The following is a 15885-nucleotide window of genomic DNA, read 5'->3' as shown; positions in this document are numbered from 1 at the left end:
GTAAGTTGTCTAAAAGACCGAGGAACAGGCACCGATGAAACGTAAGTTGTCCAAAAGACCGAGGAACAGGCACCGATGAAACGTAAGTTGTCTAAAAGACCGAGGAACAGGCACCGATGAAACGTAAGTTGTCTAAAAGACAGAGGAACAGGCAACGATGAAACGTAAGTTGTCTAAAAGACCAAGGAACAGGCACCGATGAAACGTAGGTTGTCTAAAAGACTGAGGAACAGGCACCGATGAAACATAAGTTGTCTAAAAGACCGAGGAAAAGGCACCGATGAAACGTAAGTTGTCTAATAGACCGAGGAACAGGCAACGATGAAACGTAAGTTGTCTAAAAGACCGAGGAACAGGCACCGATGAAACGTAAGTTGTCTAAAAGACCGAGGAACAGGCAACGATGAAACGTAAGTTGTCTAAAAGACCGAGGAACAGGCAACGATGAAACGTAAGTTGTCTAAAAGACCGAGGAACAGGCACCGATGAAACGTAAGTTGTCTAAAAGACCGAGGAACAGGCACCGATGAAACGTAAGTTGTCTAAAAGACCGAGGAACAGGCACCAATGATACATAAGTTGTCTAAAAGACCGAGGAACAAGCACCGATGAAACGTAAGTTGTCCAAAAGACCGAGGAACAGGCACCGATGAAACGTAAGTTGTCTAAAAGACCGAGGAACAGGCACCGATGAAACGTAAGTTGTCTAAAAGACCGAGGAACAGGCACCGATGAAACGTAAGTTGTCCAAAAGACCGAGGAACAGGCACCGATGAAACGTAAGTTGTCTAAAAGACCGAGGAACAGGCACCGATGAAACGTAAGTTGTCTAATAGACCGAGGAACAGGCAACGATGAAACGTAAGTTGTCTAAAAGACCGAGGAACAGGCACCGATGAAACGTAAGTTGTCTAAAAGACCGAGGAACAGGCAACGATGAAACGTAAGTTGTCTAAAAGACCGAGGAACAGGCAACGATGAAACGTAAGTTGTCTAAAAGACCGAGGAACAAGCACCGATGAAACATAAGTTGTCTAAAAGACCGAGGAACAGGCACCGATGAAACGTAAGTTGTCTAAAAGACCGAGGAACAGGCACAGATGAAACGTAAGTTGTCTAAAAGACCGAGGAACAAGCACCGATGAAACGTAAGTTGTCTAAAAGACCGAAGAACAGGCAACGATGAAACGTAAGTTGTCTAAAAGACCGAGGAACAGGCACCGATGAAACGTAAGTTGTCTAAAAGACCGAGGAACAGGCACCGATGAAACGTAAGTTGTCTAAAAGACCGAGGAACAGGCAACGATGAAACGTAAGTTGTCTAAAAGACCGAGGAACAGGCACCGATGAAACGTAAGTTGTCTAAAAGACCGAGGAACAGGCACCGATGAAACGTAAGTTGTCTAAAAGACCGAGGAACAAGCACCGATGAAACGTAAGTTGTCTAAAAGACCGAGGAACAGGCACAGATGAAACGTAAGTTGTCTAAAAGACCGAGGAACAGGCACCGATGAAACGTAAGTTGTCTAAAAGACCGAGGAACAGGCACCGATGAAACGTAAGTTGTCTAAAAGACCGAGGAACAGGCACCGATGAAACGTAAGTTGTCTAAAAGACAGAGGAACAGGCAACGATGAAACGTAAGTTGTCTAAAAGACCAAGGAACAGGCACCGATGAAACGTAGGTTGTCTAAAAGACAGAGGAACAGGCACCGATGAAACATAAATTGTCTAAAAGACCGAGGAAAAGGCACAGATGAAACGTAAGTTGTCTAATAGACCGAGGAACAGGCAACGATGAAACGTAAGTTGTCTAAAAGACCGAGGAACAGGCACCGATGAAACGTAAGTTGTCTAAAAGACCGAGGAACAGGCAACGATGAAACGTAAGTTGTCTAAAAGACCGAGAAACAGGCAACGATGAAACGTAAGTTGTCTAAAAGACCGAGGAACAGGCACCGATGAAACGTAAGTTGTCTAAAAGACCGAGGAACAGGCACCGATGAAACGTAAGTTGTCTAAAAGACCGAGGAACAGGCACCGATGAAACGTAAGTTGTCTAAAAGACCGAGGAACAGGCACCAATGATACATAAGTTGTCTAAAAGACCGAGGAACAAGCACCGATGAAACGTAAGTTGTCCAAAAGACCGAGGAACAGGCACCGATGAAACGTAAGTTGTCTAAAAGACCGAGGAACAGGCACCGATGAAACGTAAGTTGTCTAAAAGACCGAGGAACAGGCACCGATGAAACGTAAGTTTTCCAAAAGACCGAGGAACAGGCACCGATGAAACGTAAGTTGTCTAAAAGACCGAGGAACAGGCACCGATGAAACGTAAGTTGTCTAAAAGACCGAGGAACAAGCACCGATGAAACATAAGTTGTCTAAAAGACCGAGGAACAGGCACCGATGAAACATAAGTTGTCTAAAAGACCGAGGAACAGGCACAGATGAAACGTAAGTTGTCTAAAAGACCGAGGAACAGGCACCGATGAAACGTAAGTTGTCTAAAAGACCGAAGAACAGGCAACGATGAAACGTAAGTTGTCTAAAAGACCGAGGAACAGGCACCGATGAAACGTAAGTTGTCTAAAAGACCGAGGAACAGGCACCGATGAAACGTAAGTTGTCTAAAAGACCGAGGAACAGGCAACGATGAAACGTAAGTTGTCTAAAAGACAGAGGAACAGGCACCGATGAAACGTAAGTTGTCTAAAAGACCGAGGAACAGGCAACGATGAAACGTAAGTTGTCTAAAAGACCGAGGAACAGGCAACGATGAAACGTAAGTTGTCTAAAAGACCGAGGGACAGGCACCGATGAAACGTAAGCTTCCTGAAAACAAGCCAGCAAGTTTCAAAGCATGTGTGCGTTTCCTGAAAGCAGAGCGCAGAACTGCATTTGAAATGTGTCAATCTCTCTCTTTAGATCCACCAGGCACTTTCCCAGAAGGCATTGCTCCCTTTGTGGCGTTGAGGCCTGCGCTCCACAGCAGCAGTTCTTGTTCACACAGTCTGGATGAAAAGGTCTTATTATATTGACATTATAGCACATTTCATATTTTCCTGCAGCCGGTTAATAAAAGAGCGTAGCACTTTATTAGGAGCCACAGTCTTTGGCACAGCTCTGTTTTTCAATTTGTTCAAAGTAATCCAAATGCTGTGAAGCCAGGACCTTTACCTTCTCACATGCAATTCTCCTTTTAATAACTTTCTATACCTTCTACAGAAACCTCTCCATTTGCTGCTGATGTCATCTCGCTGGAATTGAATCAAAACACTTTTTAATCTTGGAGAGGGACTCTCGTATTTTCCTGCTTGCTGGTCTTGACAAAGCTGCCGGATCCAGAGATGCTGGACGTCACCTCTCAGTGGAGGGAACACTATCTGGCAGGATCGCCTTTTGCCAATGGAAACGGTCCAAGGGCGGCGAGTGCCAGCGTCAAGCATGACTCGGTAAAAGTTAGCATTCAGCCAATCGTGCTTTGGCAGGGAAGTGTAAACGCACAGTTCTAGTGCCCCCCAGTCACTGCTGAAGTCCAGCAATGTAGACCCTGGTCATCTTAGTGCATTGCATGTCACAACCGAGGCAGCAACCACAATCATTGGATGCTTGTGTAGAGAGATTAGTTTGTCATAATAGTTGACAGTAGGTGGACATCCTTGAGAAGAACTGTAGCATCCTCTTCACAAGTCACACCTAAAGTTCTGTTTGCAAGGGCTCATGATTCCCTGAGAGCCAAATGTTTCGGAGCAATTCAAAACATTATTTATCGTACTGATCTGGAACAAACACAACTTCTCATTTTCAAGACTTGTGGGAACATTTCTGAGACTAAAGCAAAGCACAACAAGACGTTTTCTAAATAATCAAAATGTCTCATTAGGGCTGAGTACCCACTTTGCTAATTTAATAAGCACTTTCTGAATTCCATCACAACCATCGGGTTTCGATCCACGTAAAATCAATATGTGCCAAGTTCCCTTACCTTTGTTGCTGGTGACTGTCACGCTGGAACCCCCCCCCCCCCCCCCCCCGGCCCCCGCCCCCTAGAGGGGGGAGGTTACCCACATATGCGGTCCTCTCCAAGGTTTCTCATAGTCATTCACATCGACGTCCCACTGGGGTGAGTTTTTCCTTGCCCTTATGTGGGATCTGAGCCGAGGATGTCGTTGTGGCTTGTGCAGCCCTTTGAGACACTTGTGATTTAAGGCTATATAAATAAACATTGATTGATTGATTGATTGCTGGAACTCTGAAAGAAACAAGATGCAAAAGACAAGCAGGAGTAAGAACAAGAAGAGTCCTTACTGCTCAAGACAGGAATAACCAATAACGCTTCAGTGGATCACAAAAAACTATGGTGCATAAAAAAGTGAAACAAAAAATACTACAACAGGTAAAATAGGATATTAATGAGGGCTACCTGAGTCGAGAAGAAGACTACACCGGGCAGGAAGGCCAAAGGTGGGACAGGAACTGAGGAGAAGAATCAGAGGTCCTGTGTCACCAAGAATAATCAGCCAGCGTACAGGTGTGATTGAATCATGCACACCTGCAGCAATCAGGGGGTGGTTAAGTCTGCAACAGAAACAAAGGGGCAATAACAAAGAAAAACCAATGAACTGCTCCAAACACTGAGCACCAAAATGGTCTCGCCACCCAAAAAAAAGGTGACAAACAAGTGGATGGAAACTGGTGTCACAGGAGTGACAGTGACGCCACGTCCGGCTCAAACACTTGGCAAGGAAACCATCACTCACTCAGTGGGTGGAGCCAAATTGCCTCGAGAGAGTTGTGGATCACGGTCAGCAAGGAAAGGATTGAGATCTTGTAAGAAGAAGGAACTTGAACAGGATGGAAGTCAGCAGATAGGAATATGCCTTTCATTTTTCTTTATTTTCTTTCCTCATTGATCTGGCAACAAAATATGTCAATAAAAAGATGAAATCTACACCCTTTGTCCTAAGACATGTTTTCCTTTGTTAGTGTCATGTCTGTTGATCATGTTTTTGTTTTAGTCATGTTCGGTTTTGTTTTTGGACTCTTTGTGCACTCTTGTTTGTTTTGTCACCATAGCAACCCATTAGTTTTCACCTGTCATGTCACGCACCTGTCTCACGCTTTGCACTTGCACACCTGTCACTAATCATGTCACTGCTATTTAAAACTGTCTGTTTCTGCTGATCGTCCTTGTGACATTATCCTTTCATACCATGCTTCTTCTGACACCCCTGCTACCTCTGTTTGTCTTCATGCTACCATAGTTCCATGCCAAGTAAGTTTTTGTTTATTGTTCATAGTTTCTGCCTTTGTGCAAGTTTTGTTTCATTAGTCAGGTTTGTTCTCCGCCATTGTGCGCGCCTTTTGTTTGCTTCCTTATTGTAGTCTGTTAGTGTTTAAAATAAAAGATGTACTTACATTCACGCCTTGCCCGCGCCAACTTTCCTTTGCATTCGGGTAAAACACAAACCCCAAGGTCCACGAACTCTAAAATGTCACCAGCACAGACGTTTTCTTGCAGGAAAGTTGGACGAAGTGGACAAGTTGGACGAGGGAGCGTGAGCGGTCCTGCGCGCGATAGAGGAAGAAACGCTGCGTTATTCCTCCGTGGAGCGCAGAGACCTGATGTGGGGGCCAGATGGAAAACTGGTGCCATTGAGCTCCATTTGGTCCAAGGACGATGTTGCGTCACCGCAGTCCCGGAAGCGCCGCTCCAGACCAAGGACGTCAGGGAAGGCGAGCGGACAGCAAGTGGCGCTCCCGCAAGCTCCTTGCCCTCCGGGCGGAAATAGACGGCCAACAGCCTGGCAGCTCCAAGATGACGTCACAGACCAGGATTCTTTTTTCAATGCTTTTTCTTTTGATCACCCGCCTCCAACCAAAGACTCTAAAAACATGATAAAACATTACCAATACATGTTTTTAGAAATCAGATCCTGTCAAGCCAATCCACCCAAATTTCATGCCCCGCCCCCCAGGACTCAAGCCACACCCAAGTCACAATTTTTATTTTTTTTTTCACCCACAAAAGCCCAGGTGGGGGGGAAGGAAAGACATTTTGGACAATTTAGAGGGGAGGATTCTGCCCCCCTCCTCACCTCCCTCCACCCACCCCAAAAGACGGTTCCAGACCGCGGGGAGCGCGTCTGGTATTCGCTCCTTGAGGGGGGGGCTAGGGCTGGGAGCTGTTCAGGTGGGGTCGCTCAGCGTCATGCCAAGCCACAGCCTCTAGCATGGCCGCCACCACCAGTTCTTCGGCCTGCCAAGCTACAGCGGCCAGCCCGGCCGACGCCACCGGTCTTTCGGCCTGCTAAGCCGCAACCTCCGGCCCGGCCGCCGCCACCAGTCTTGCGGTCTGCCAAGCCGCAACCACCAGGTAGGCCAGCTCTACCTGCTCCTGTTCCAAGGCTAGCACCAGCGCCAAGGCTAGCACCAGCGCCAAGGCTAGCACCACTGCCAAGGCCAGCGCCAGTAGCAGCACCACGGCTAGCGCCTGTAGCTGCTCCACGCCGCCAAGCACCTCCAGTACCTACATCACGTCAAGCCACTCCACGCCAAGTTCCTGTCACAGCTCCAAGGCTAGCATCACGGCTAGAGCCCGTAGCTGCTCCACGCCACCAGGCACCTCCAGTACCTGCACTACGTCAAGCCACTCCACGCCAAGTTCCTGTCATAGCTCCAAGGCTAGCATCACGGCTACCACCCGTCGCAGCTCCACGCCAAGTGCCGCAAGTCGCAGCTCCACGCCAAGTGCCGCCAGTCGCAGCTTCACGACGCCAAATGCCACCAGTCGCAGCTCCTCGACGCCAAGTGCCGCCAGTTGCAGCTCCACGACGCCAAGACCCATGCCAAGACCCAAGCCAAGATCCATGCCAAGACCCAAGCCAAGATCCATGCCAAGACCCAGATCCTCCATGCCAAGACCAAGACTCTCCATGCCAAGACCAAGACCCTCCATGCCAAGACCAAGACCCTCCATGCCAAGACCAAGACCTTTCACCTGTCATGTCACGCACCTGTTTGCACTCGCACACCTGTCACTAATCATGTCACTGCTATTTAAGCTCTTTCTGTCTGTTTCTGCTGATTGTCCTGGTGACATTATCCTTTCATACCATGCTACTTCTGACACCCCTGCTACCTCTGTTTGTCTTCATGCTACCATAGTTCCATGCTAAGTAAGTTTTTGTTTATTGTTCATAGTTTCTGCCTTTGTGCAAGTTTTGTTTCATTAGTCAAGTTTGTTCTCCGCCATTGTGCGCACCTTTTGTTTGCTTCCTTTTTTGTAGTCTGTTAGTGTTTAAAATAAAAGATGTACTTACATTCACGCCTTGCCCGCGCCAACTTTCCTTTGCATTCGGGGAAAACACAAACCCCAAGGTCCACGTACTGACAGTTAGTTCTGCCTTTCAGAACTATTCTAGTCCATGCAGAGAGGTGTTTGTGCAGATGACAATCCACCACTGCAGTAAAATAAATCGATGATTAACATTTTAAAAGTTGTATCAGCACCAACTCCTTGGCTCTCTGGCTTGTCTCGGGTCAGCAGCTGTCCAAATGGATGACTTGCAAAGGGTCATCTCAGTCGCCAGATCCACGCGGTCTGGAAGCTCCTTTCACACAGCACACATCCCTGCGGAACTCCACGTGTAACCAGCATCAAGCCCATGAAGAAGACCTTCAGGCAGCTGCTGGAAGCACTGATGAAAACATTTGTATCCTCAAAAACAAAAGTCTGGTGTTTGAACACGCCGGCTGTCATGTTCTACGACATTGTGTGCGTGCCTGTCAACACATTTCTTCCATCCATTCACCAAACCACAGACAGTCAAAATAGACAAGATGCTCAACAAAACTAAAAATCACCAACCTGACTTTTGGACTTTGAAGGCTCTTCAATGGCTCCATTGAAGGAGGTGACATCACCTTGAGTCTGCAGACCAGGACCACTACGAGGGCCATGAATATGGAGGAGACCAGGACCACTACGAGGGCCATGAAGATGGAGGAGACCAGGACCACTACGAGGGCCATGAAGATGTAGGAGACCAGGACCACTAAGAAAGGCCATGAAGATGGAGGAGACTGGGACCACTACGAGCACCATGAAGATGGAGGAGACCAGGACCACTAAGAAAGGCCATGAAGATGGAGGAGACCGGGACCACTACGAGCAACATGAAGATGGAGGAGACCAGGACCACTACGAGCACCATGAAATTGAGCAAACCAGGACCACTACGAGGGCTATGAAGATGGAGGAGACCAGGACCACTACGAGGGCCATGAAGATGGAGGAGATCAGGACCACCTAGAGGGCCATGAAGATGGAGGAGACCAGGACTACTACGAGGGCCATGAAGATGGAGGAGACCAGGACCACTACGAGGGCCATGAAGATGGAGGAGACCAGGACCACTACAAGGGCCATGAAGATGGAGGAGATCAGGACCACCTAGAGGGCCATGAAGATGGAGGAGACCAGGACTACTACGAGGGCCATGAAGATTGAGGAGACCAGGACCACTACAAGGGCCATGAAGATGGAGGAGACCAGGACCACTACGAGGACCATGAAGATGGAGGAGACCAGGACCATGAAGATGGAGGAGACCAGGACCACTACGAGGACCATGAAGATGGAGGAGACCAGGACCACTACAAGGGCCATGAAGATGGAGGAGACCAGGACCCCTACGAGGGCCATGAAGATGGAGGAGACCAGGACCACTACGAGGGCCATGAAGATGGAGGAGACCAGGACCACTACGAGGGCCATGAAGATGGAGGAGACCAGGACCACTACGAGGACCATGAAGATGGAGGAGACCAGGACCATGAAAATGGAGGAGACCAGGACCACTACGAGGACCATGAAGATGGAGGAGACCAGGACCACTACAAGGGCCATGAAGATGGAGGAGACCAGGACCACTACGAGGGCCATGAAGATGGAGGAGACCAGGACCACTACGAGGGCCATGAAGATGGAGGAGACCAGGACCACTACGAGGGCCATGAAGATGGAGGAGACCAGGACCACTACAAGGGCCATGAAGATGGAGGAGATACACGTCTTCACAGCCAGATGACATTAAGATGTTTGTCATCTGGCTGAGTCAGCCGCCGTCTTAGCCACCTTTTGTGTTGCCAAAGTTGTGTGCCGAGGGCCACATGCAAAGTTGTGTGCCGAGGGCCACATGCAAAGTTGTGTGTTGAGGGCCACATGCAAAGTTGTGTGTTGAGGGCCACATGCAAAGTTGTGTGTTGAGGCCCACATGCAAAGTTGTGTGCCAAGGGCCACATGCAAAGTTGTGTGTTGAGGGCCACATGCAAAGTTGTGTGCTGAGGGCCAAATGCAAAGTTTTGTGTTGACGGCCACATGCAAAGTTGTGTGTTGAGGCCCACATTCAAAGTTGTGTGCCGAGGGCCACATGCAAAGTTGTGTGTTGACGGCCACATGCAAAGTTGTGTGCCGAGGGTCACATGCAAAGTTGTGTGTTGAGGGCCACATGCAAAGTTTTTTGTTGTAGACTAGATGCAGCAACACACGTTTACAAGTCAGAGTGTTTTAAAAATGAGCAGTTAATGACTGATGAATCATACGCAGATGAATCAGGCACGCTCCTTACATTAACTTAACTTAGCCATCAGGTCATGTGATCACAGATCAGTTAGCAGTCTCACTAGTTTCACTTCAACACACTGTTGTGTTGGGACTGTTGTGAGAAAACCAACAAGAAGTCAGTAAGACAGACTTGGATGACCCTCTTGCAATAACTCGGGTCTATTTTGAGTTATTTGGAATAAGGTAAGTGTGACCATCCGTCACATTCACACCTGCTTGTCTTTCCTTAGTTGCTGTTTATTTCCTGTCAGCGCTCTTATTTTTGTTCCACTTACTGCATGTCTCCCCCTCACCTGTCCCTGATTGGCAGCCCGGCACACCTGGTTGCAGTTGCCAATCAAGATGCTATTTATGCCTGCCATGCCCTCCAGTCGGGGCTCAATGATTGTTTCCTGTTTCCTGTTTCCTGTTTTCCCATGTGCACTTACCAGTTTCACTATTTCCTTTTTGACATTAAAGTCATGTTTTCCTGCCCTCTCTGCATCTTGGGGTTCAAGAGCAGCAGTCCCTGACAGTAAGCAAGTAATAACCTGTGATGAACCTACAAACTTGACAGCACTAATGTATGTATGTATGTATATATATATATATATATATATATATATATATATATATATATATATATATATATATATATATATATATATATATATATATATATATATATATATATCCACCTGTAATTGACCTGTTATTTGACAGCACTAATGTACATATGTATGTATATATGTATATATCCACCTGTGATTAACATACTATTTGACAGCACTAATGTACATATGTACAGTATGTATATATGTATATATAAAAACCTGGTCCTGAATGTCAACAAGACCAAGGAGATCATGGTTGACTTCAGGAAGCACCAGTCCAGCCACGCTCCACTCTTCATCAACGGCACAGCGGTGGAGATAGTAAGCAGCACCAAGTTCCTGGGTGTGCAGATAACTGACAATATAACCTGGTCCCTACACACCGGAGCTCTTGTAAAAAGAGCTCAGCAGCGCATGCACTTTTTGCGTGGGATGAAAAGAGCACAGCTCTCACAGCACATTCTACAGAGGCACTATAGAGAGCCTGCTGACCAACAGCATCTCTGTCTGGACTGGAGCCTGCAATGCCTCAGACTGGAAGTCTCTCCAGAGAGTGGTGAGGACGGCGGAAAAGATCATCAGGACTCCTCTTCCTCCTATCCAGGAGATGGCAAAAAGCCGCTGCCTGACCAGGGCTCAGAAAATCTGCAAAGACTCCTCCCACCCCCACCAAGGACTGTTTTCACTGCTGGACTCTAGAAAGAGGTTCCGCAGTCTCCGAAGCAGAACCTCCAGGTTGTGTAACAGCTTCTTCCCTCAGGCTGTAAGACTCTTGAACGCATCATAATTAAATTATCCCCTCAACTCCCCCCAAAATGGATTAACTCGCTGGAATAATAAAGACAATATAACATACATCCATAAACGTGGACGCATGTAAAAAAGTGCAATATATATATCAGTACAGTAATCTATTTATTTATTTATTTATATATATTTATTTATTTTATATATATATTATATATATTATTTATATATATTTATTATCGCCCGGAAAAGGGTGGAATGCCATCTTCGGGTTGGGGAGGAGACCCTGCCCTAAGTGGAGGAGTTCAAGTACCTCGGAGTCTTGTTCACGAGTGGGGGAAGAGTGGATGGTGAGATGGACAGGCGGATTGGTGCGGCATCTTCAATAATGCGGACGCTGTATCGATCCGTTGTGGTGAAGAAGGAGCTGAGCCGGAAGGCAAAGCTCTCAATTTACCGGTCGATCTACGTTCCCATCCTCACCTATGGTCATGAGCTTTGGGTTATGACCGAAAGGACAAGATCACGGGTACAAGCGGCCGAAATTAGTTTCCTCCGCCGGGTGGCGGGGCTCTCCCTTAGAGATAGGGTGAGAAGCTCTGTCATCCGGGGGGAGTACAAAGTAAAGCCGCTGCTCCTCCACATGGAGAGGAGCCAGATGAGGTGGTTCGGGCATCTGGTCAGGATGTCATCCGATCGCCTCCCTCGGGAGGTGTTAGGGCACGTCCGACCGGTAGGAGGCCACGGGGAAGACCCAGGACACGTTGGGAAGACTTTGTCTCCCGGCTGGCCTGGGAATGCCTCGGGATCCCCCGGGAGGAGCTGGACGAAGTGGCTGGGGAGAGGGAAGTCTGGGCTTCTCTGCTTAGGCTGCTGCCCCCGCGACCCGACCTCGGATAAGCGGAAGAAGATGGATGGATGGATATTTATTTATTTATATATGTACCTTATTGCTTTTTTATCCTGCACTACCATGAGCTTTTGTAACGAAATTTCGTTCTTATCTGTGCTGTAAAGTTCAAATTTGAATGACCATAAAAAGGAAGTCTAAGTCTAAGTCTAAGTCTAATATATCCACCTGTAATTGACCTATAATTTGACAGCACTAATGAACGTATGTATTTGAGGGTCCCTGGTTCAATCCCCACCTAGTTCCAACCTCGTCATGCCCGTTGTGTCCTGAGCTAGACACTTCACCCTTGCTCCTGATGGGTGCTGGTTAGCGCCTTGCATGGCAGCTCCCTCCATCAGTGTGTGAATGTGTGTGTGAATGGGTAAATGTGGAAGTAGTGTCAAAGCGCTTTGAGTACCTTAAAGGTAGAAAAGCGCTATACAAGTACAACCCATTTATCATTTATTTATTTATTTTTTTTGTCCTGTCCAGCTTCTCAGGCAAATCATACAGTAGATGTAGATGATCATAGTAGATGTAGATGATCATATAGTAGATGTAGATGATCATAGTAGATGTAGATGATCATATAGTAGATGTAGATGATCATATAGTAGATGTAGATGATCATATAGTAGATGTAGATGATCATATAGTAGATGTAGATGATCATATAGTTGATGTAGATGATCATATAGTTGATGTAGATGATCATATAGTAGATGTAGATGATCATATAGTAGATGTAGATGATCATATAGTAGATGTAGATGATCATATAGTAGATGTAGATGATCATATAGTAGATGTAGATGCCCATATCGGCTGTTCACATTGACTTCACAAAAGAGAAGTGTAGGATACTTCTCTTGTTGCCTTATTTGTATTTGACTTTATTAAATGTATTTATATTATCATTTAGTGCAGCCGGGCCGGAGCAGGAGGGGATAGAAAGAGAAAAAAAAGGAAGACAGAGGGGGAAATTGTGGGAACAAGAGGGGGATTAGATAGAGAGACAAAAACAACAACAACAACAACAATAGAGCAACATCAGCAAATACGACATGTACAAATATGATGGTAAAAGTAATAGCAAATAAGCAGTTAGCGAAAATAAAAAATAATAGAGAAATGACATTGAGCATTATTACACTACAAATGGAGCAATACAGATACCAATAGAAATATCACTATTGATAATGAACAATACCAATAATTTACCTCTATTATCAACAATACAGTTGTTCAAATGTAACAATACATATACGTAATGATAACTAGAGATACGAAAAAATGCAGAAAAATGGAGGGGAAGAAAGAGAAGCAACCTATATTAACCTTGTAGATTGTTATAGTAACAATAGGTTAAGCTTTGTCAGTGTGCCATGTGTTACACCCAGTTTACCCTAGGGCAACAACGTTAATATATGTTTGATGAAACGTATGTGTATGTGTATATATCCACCTGTGATTGACCTATTATTTGACAGCACTAATGTATTATATGTATGTATATATGTATACATCCACCTGTGATTGACCTATTATTTGACGGCACTAATGTATTATATGTATGTATATATGTATATATCCACCTGTGATTGACCTATTATTTGACGGCACTAATGTATTATATGTATGTATATGTGTCCACCTGTGCCACTGAGTACAGCACAATGATTTCAAGTAAAATGAAAGAAACTAGTCAGTGCCAGCTATGAACCTCAATATACGTCAACAATTTATATCTCGTCATATTTTCACCCAGCAACTTCCACTGCAGGATGAATGATTGTCAGACTCGGTCCTGGCTTTACTTTTAATGTCCCATCTCCTTGAAGTTGTTAATCCATAATCCGTGTGCCCGGCCTAACACGACATGACATGAACATGACAGGAAGTTGAGAAATATTTCTGGGATTAATGTCTGGTGGACACGTTTTTTCTCCCCGCTGCTCGTCAGGTGACGGACGTCAGCGCAGAGTCGGCGTGAAACGCAATGAATAAATTCTGCTGCCAGTTAGACGACAATGACACAGCAGCTCTGTGGAAGTTAATTAACTGGGCTGTTTATTGAGATGGATTAGCAAACCAAAGCAATTTTGGCGTCCATGATAGTTGTTGTCAAAGAGCGCCAAAAGTAATTTGATTACTTTCACTTTCTTTTGAGGCAAAACAAGCCCTAATATCTTAAAAAGTGCGCCGTGGGGGAACTGGTGAGGATAGACGCGGTCTGCAATGTTCAATAACTGCAGTCGGATGCAGGAGTTGGAATAACGCAGAGAGTTGCACCAAAATGAGAAGTCAAACAACGTTTACGCCGATGGATGACAGCATGTTGGCCAATAGCATCTCGCTCTTGGGATGTTCTGAACTCCTGTTTCCATGCCAGTGTTAAACTAAACACAATGTTGGTGATGTTGTCCGTCTTTAGACGACTTCCCAGTTGAGGCTGATTCAAAAGTGCTTCCCTCTACTGGTGGCAGCCAAGTAGTGCACTTTATGTTTCCTCAGTAGCCTCAAAATGCATTTCATCAACAATTATCTCACACTAGCCGGAATTTTTTTTTCCCAGTGTCTTTAACTGTCTGACAGGCATCGGTGGTTTAAGCCCAAACTTGCTTGTGGGAGGAGTTTGAGCAGGTTTTGGCAAGCCTCAGAAAAAGGAAGCGGGAACGAAGGCCTGTGGCGGTTGAAGAAATATTATTTTGATGCCCTAGAATCTGATTAAAGTCCCATAAAATCATCTCATCAAAACCAGGATCAGTAGCTCTGGATTGGAAGACCAGGTATGGAGGTCGGATCTTTCAAAATGGGCGAGAGGAGGGTGTGTCCCAACACTTTGTCTCCCTGGAAAACAGTTGTTTAGTCTAGGTTGTGGACCAGTACTACACCCTTGCTAGGGTAGTGGAGGAAGGTGAAGAAGAAGATAAAAGTGCTGACTGGTTTGAAAAGAGTTGCTGCAATGATGCAGAAGGTAAAACCTGAAAGGAGGTGTGTGACCCCCAATAAAACATGATTGACATAACTTACAACAAAATGTGTTTTTACATTAGACTGCTCACAGCCACATTGGACTTTCATGCAATATTTGGTCTGCAATCTTTTCAATTCAAACATATTGACATTTTTTGATTACTAAATGTATTAAATAAAGTTGATTTGATTTGATTTGATTATGCCGCAGGAGAGCTACTCATGCTAGCAGCCGTACATGACACAAAAATAGACGTCTTTACAAATTTGAATTTGAATCCGAAGCATTCAATGTATTTGCGAAAAAGTGCATTTTCTAACTTTGCCTTGATCTTGTTTTACATTGAATGAATTAATTTCATATTATGAATGATATTTTTATAGCGTGTTTTCTCAATTATCTCAAAGGGCTTTCCATTGAAAAAGCCAAACAATCAAAGTGTCGTGGTTGTAAGCTACTGTACGTTGAAAGCAGTGTGAGTGGCACTGGGCGCTAGGTGGGTGAAGTGTCTTGCCCAAGGACACAACAGCAGTGATCAGGATTCTTATTTATTTATTTATTTATTTCAGATAGACATCATTTTGTATGACATTATTGTTTCTTTTGTTATTATCAGAGTCTGTTCTGCAAAAAGGTCAACTCTAGAAGTGTACAGCTTCTGACCCACAGTTCAAATACTCATCATCATATAATATACAAAATACAATTCCTTTCAGAATCTACCCACCAAATACTCATTTTCTATTTTGTACCAACAGGTTGGCATTTATAAAAAAAATCATCTTTAAATCCACCAAATCAGTCTGAATATCCTATTATTCAAATGTGATTAAAGGTTGCATCTTGAATATCATCTCAACATACAAACAGAGGCCAAGATCAACATCATGTTACTTCCTCAGCCATTAAATCTACCAAGCATAAATTTGGCTTAAAACGATTTTTAAAAAGGTTTTTAAGAGTGTGATTCTTTTATAAAGCTTAAATCAATCAGGATGGCGGAAGCGGGGGTGGAACCAGGAACCCTCAAGTTTCTGGACAA

The sequence above is a fragment of the Nerophis lumbriciformis genome, linkage group LG16 (genome assembly GCF_033978685.3).
Source record: "Nerophis lumbriciformis linkage group LG16, RoL_Nlum_v2.1, whole genome shotgun sequence".
NCBI classification, from domain to species: domain Eukaryota; kingdom Metazoa; phylum Chordata; class Actinopteri; order Syngnathiformes; family Syngnathidae; genus Nerophis; species Nerophis lumbriciformis.
The sequence above is the reverse complement of the archived record's forward strand: the minus strand, read 5'-3'. Positions refer to the sequence as shown.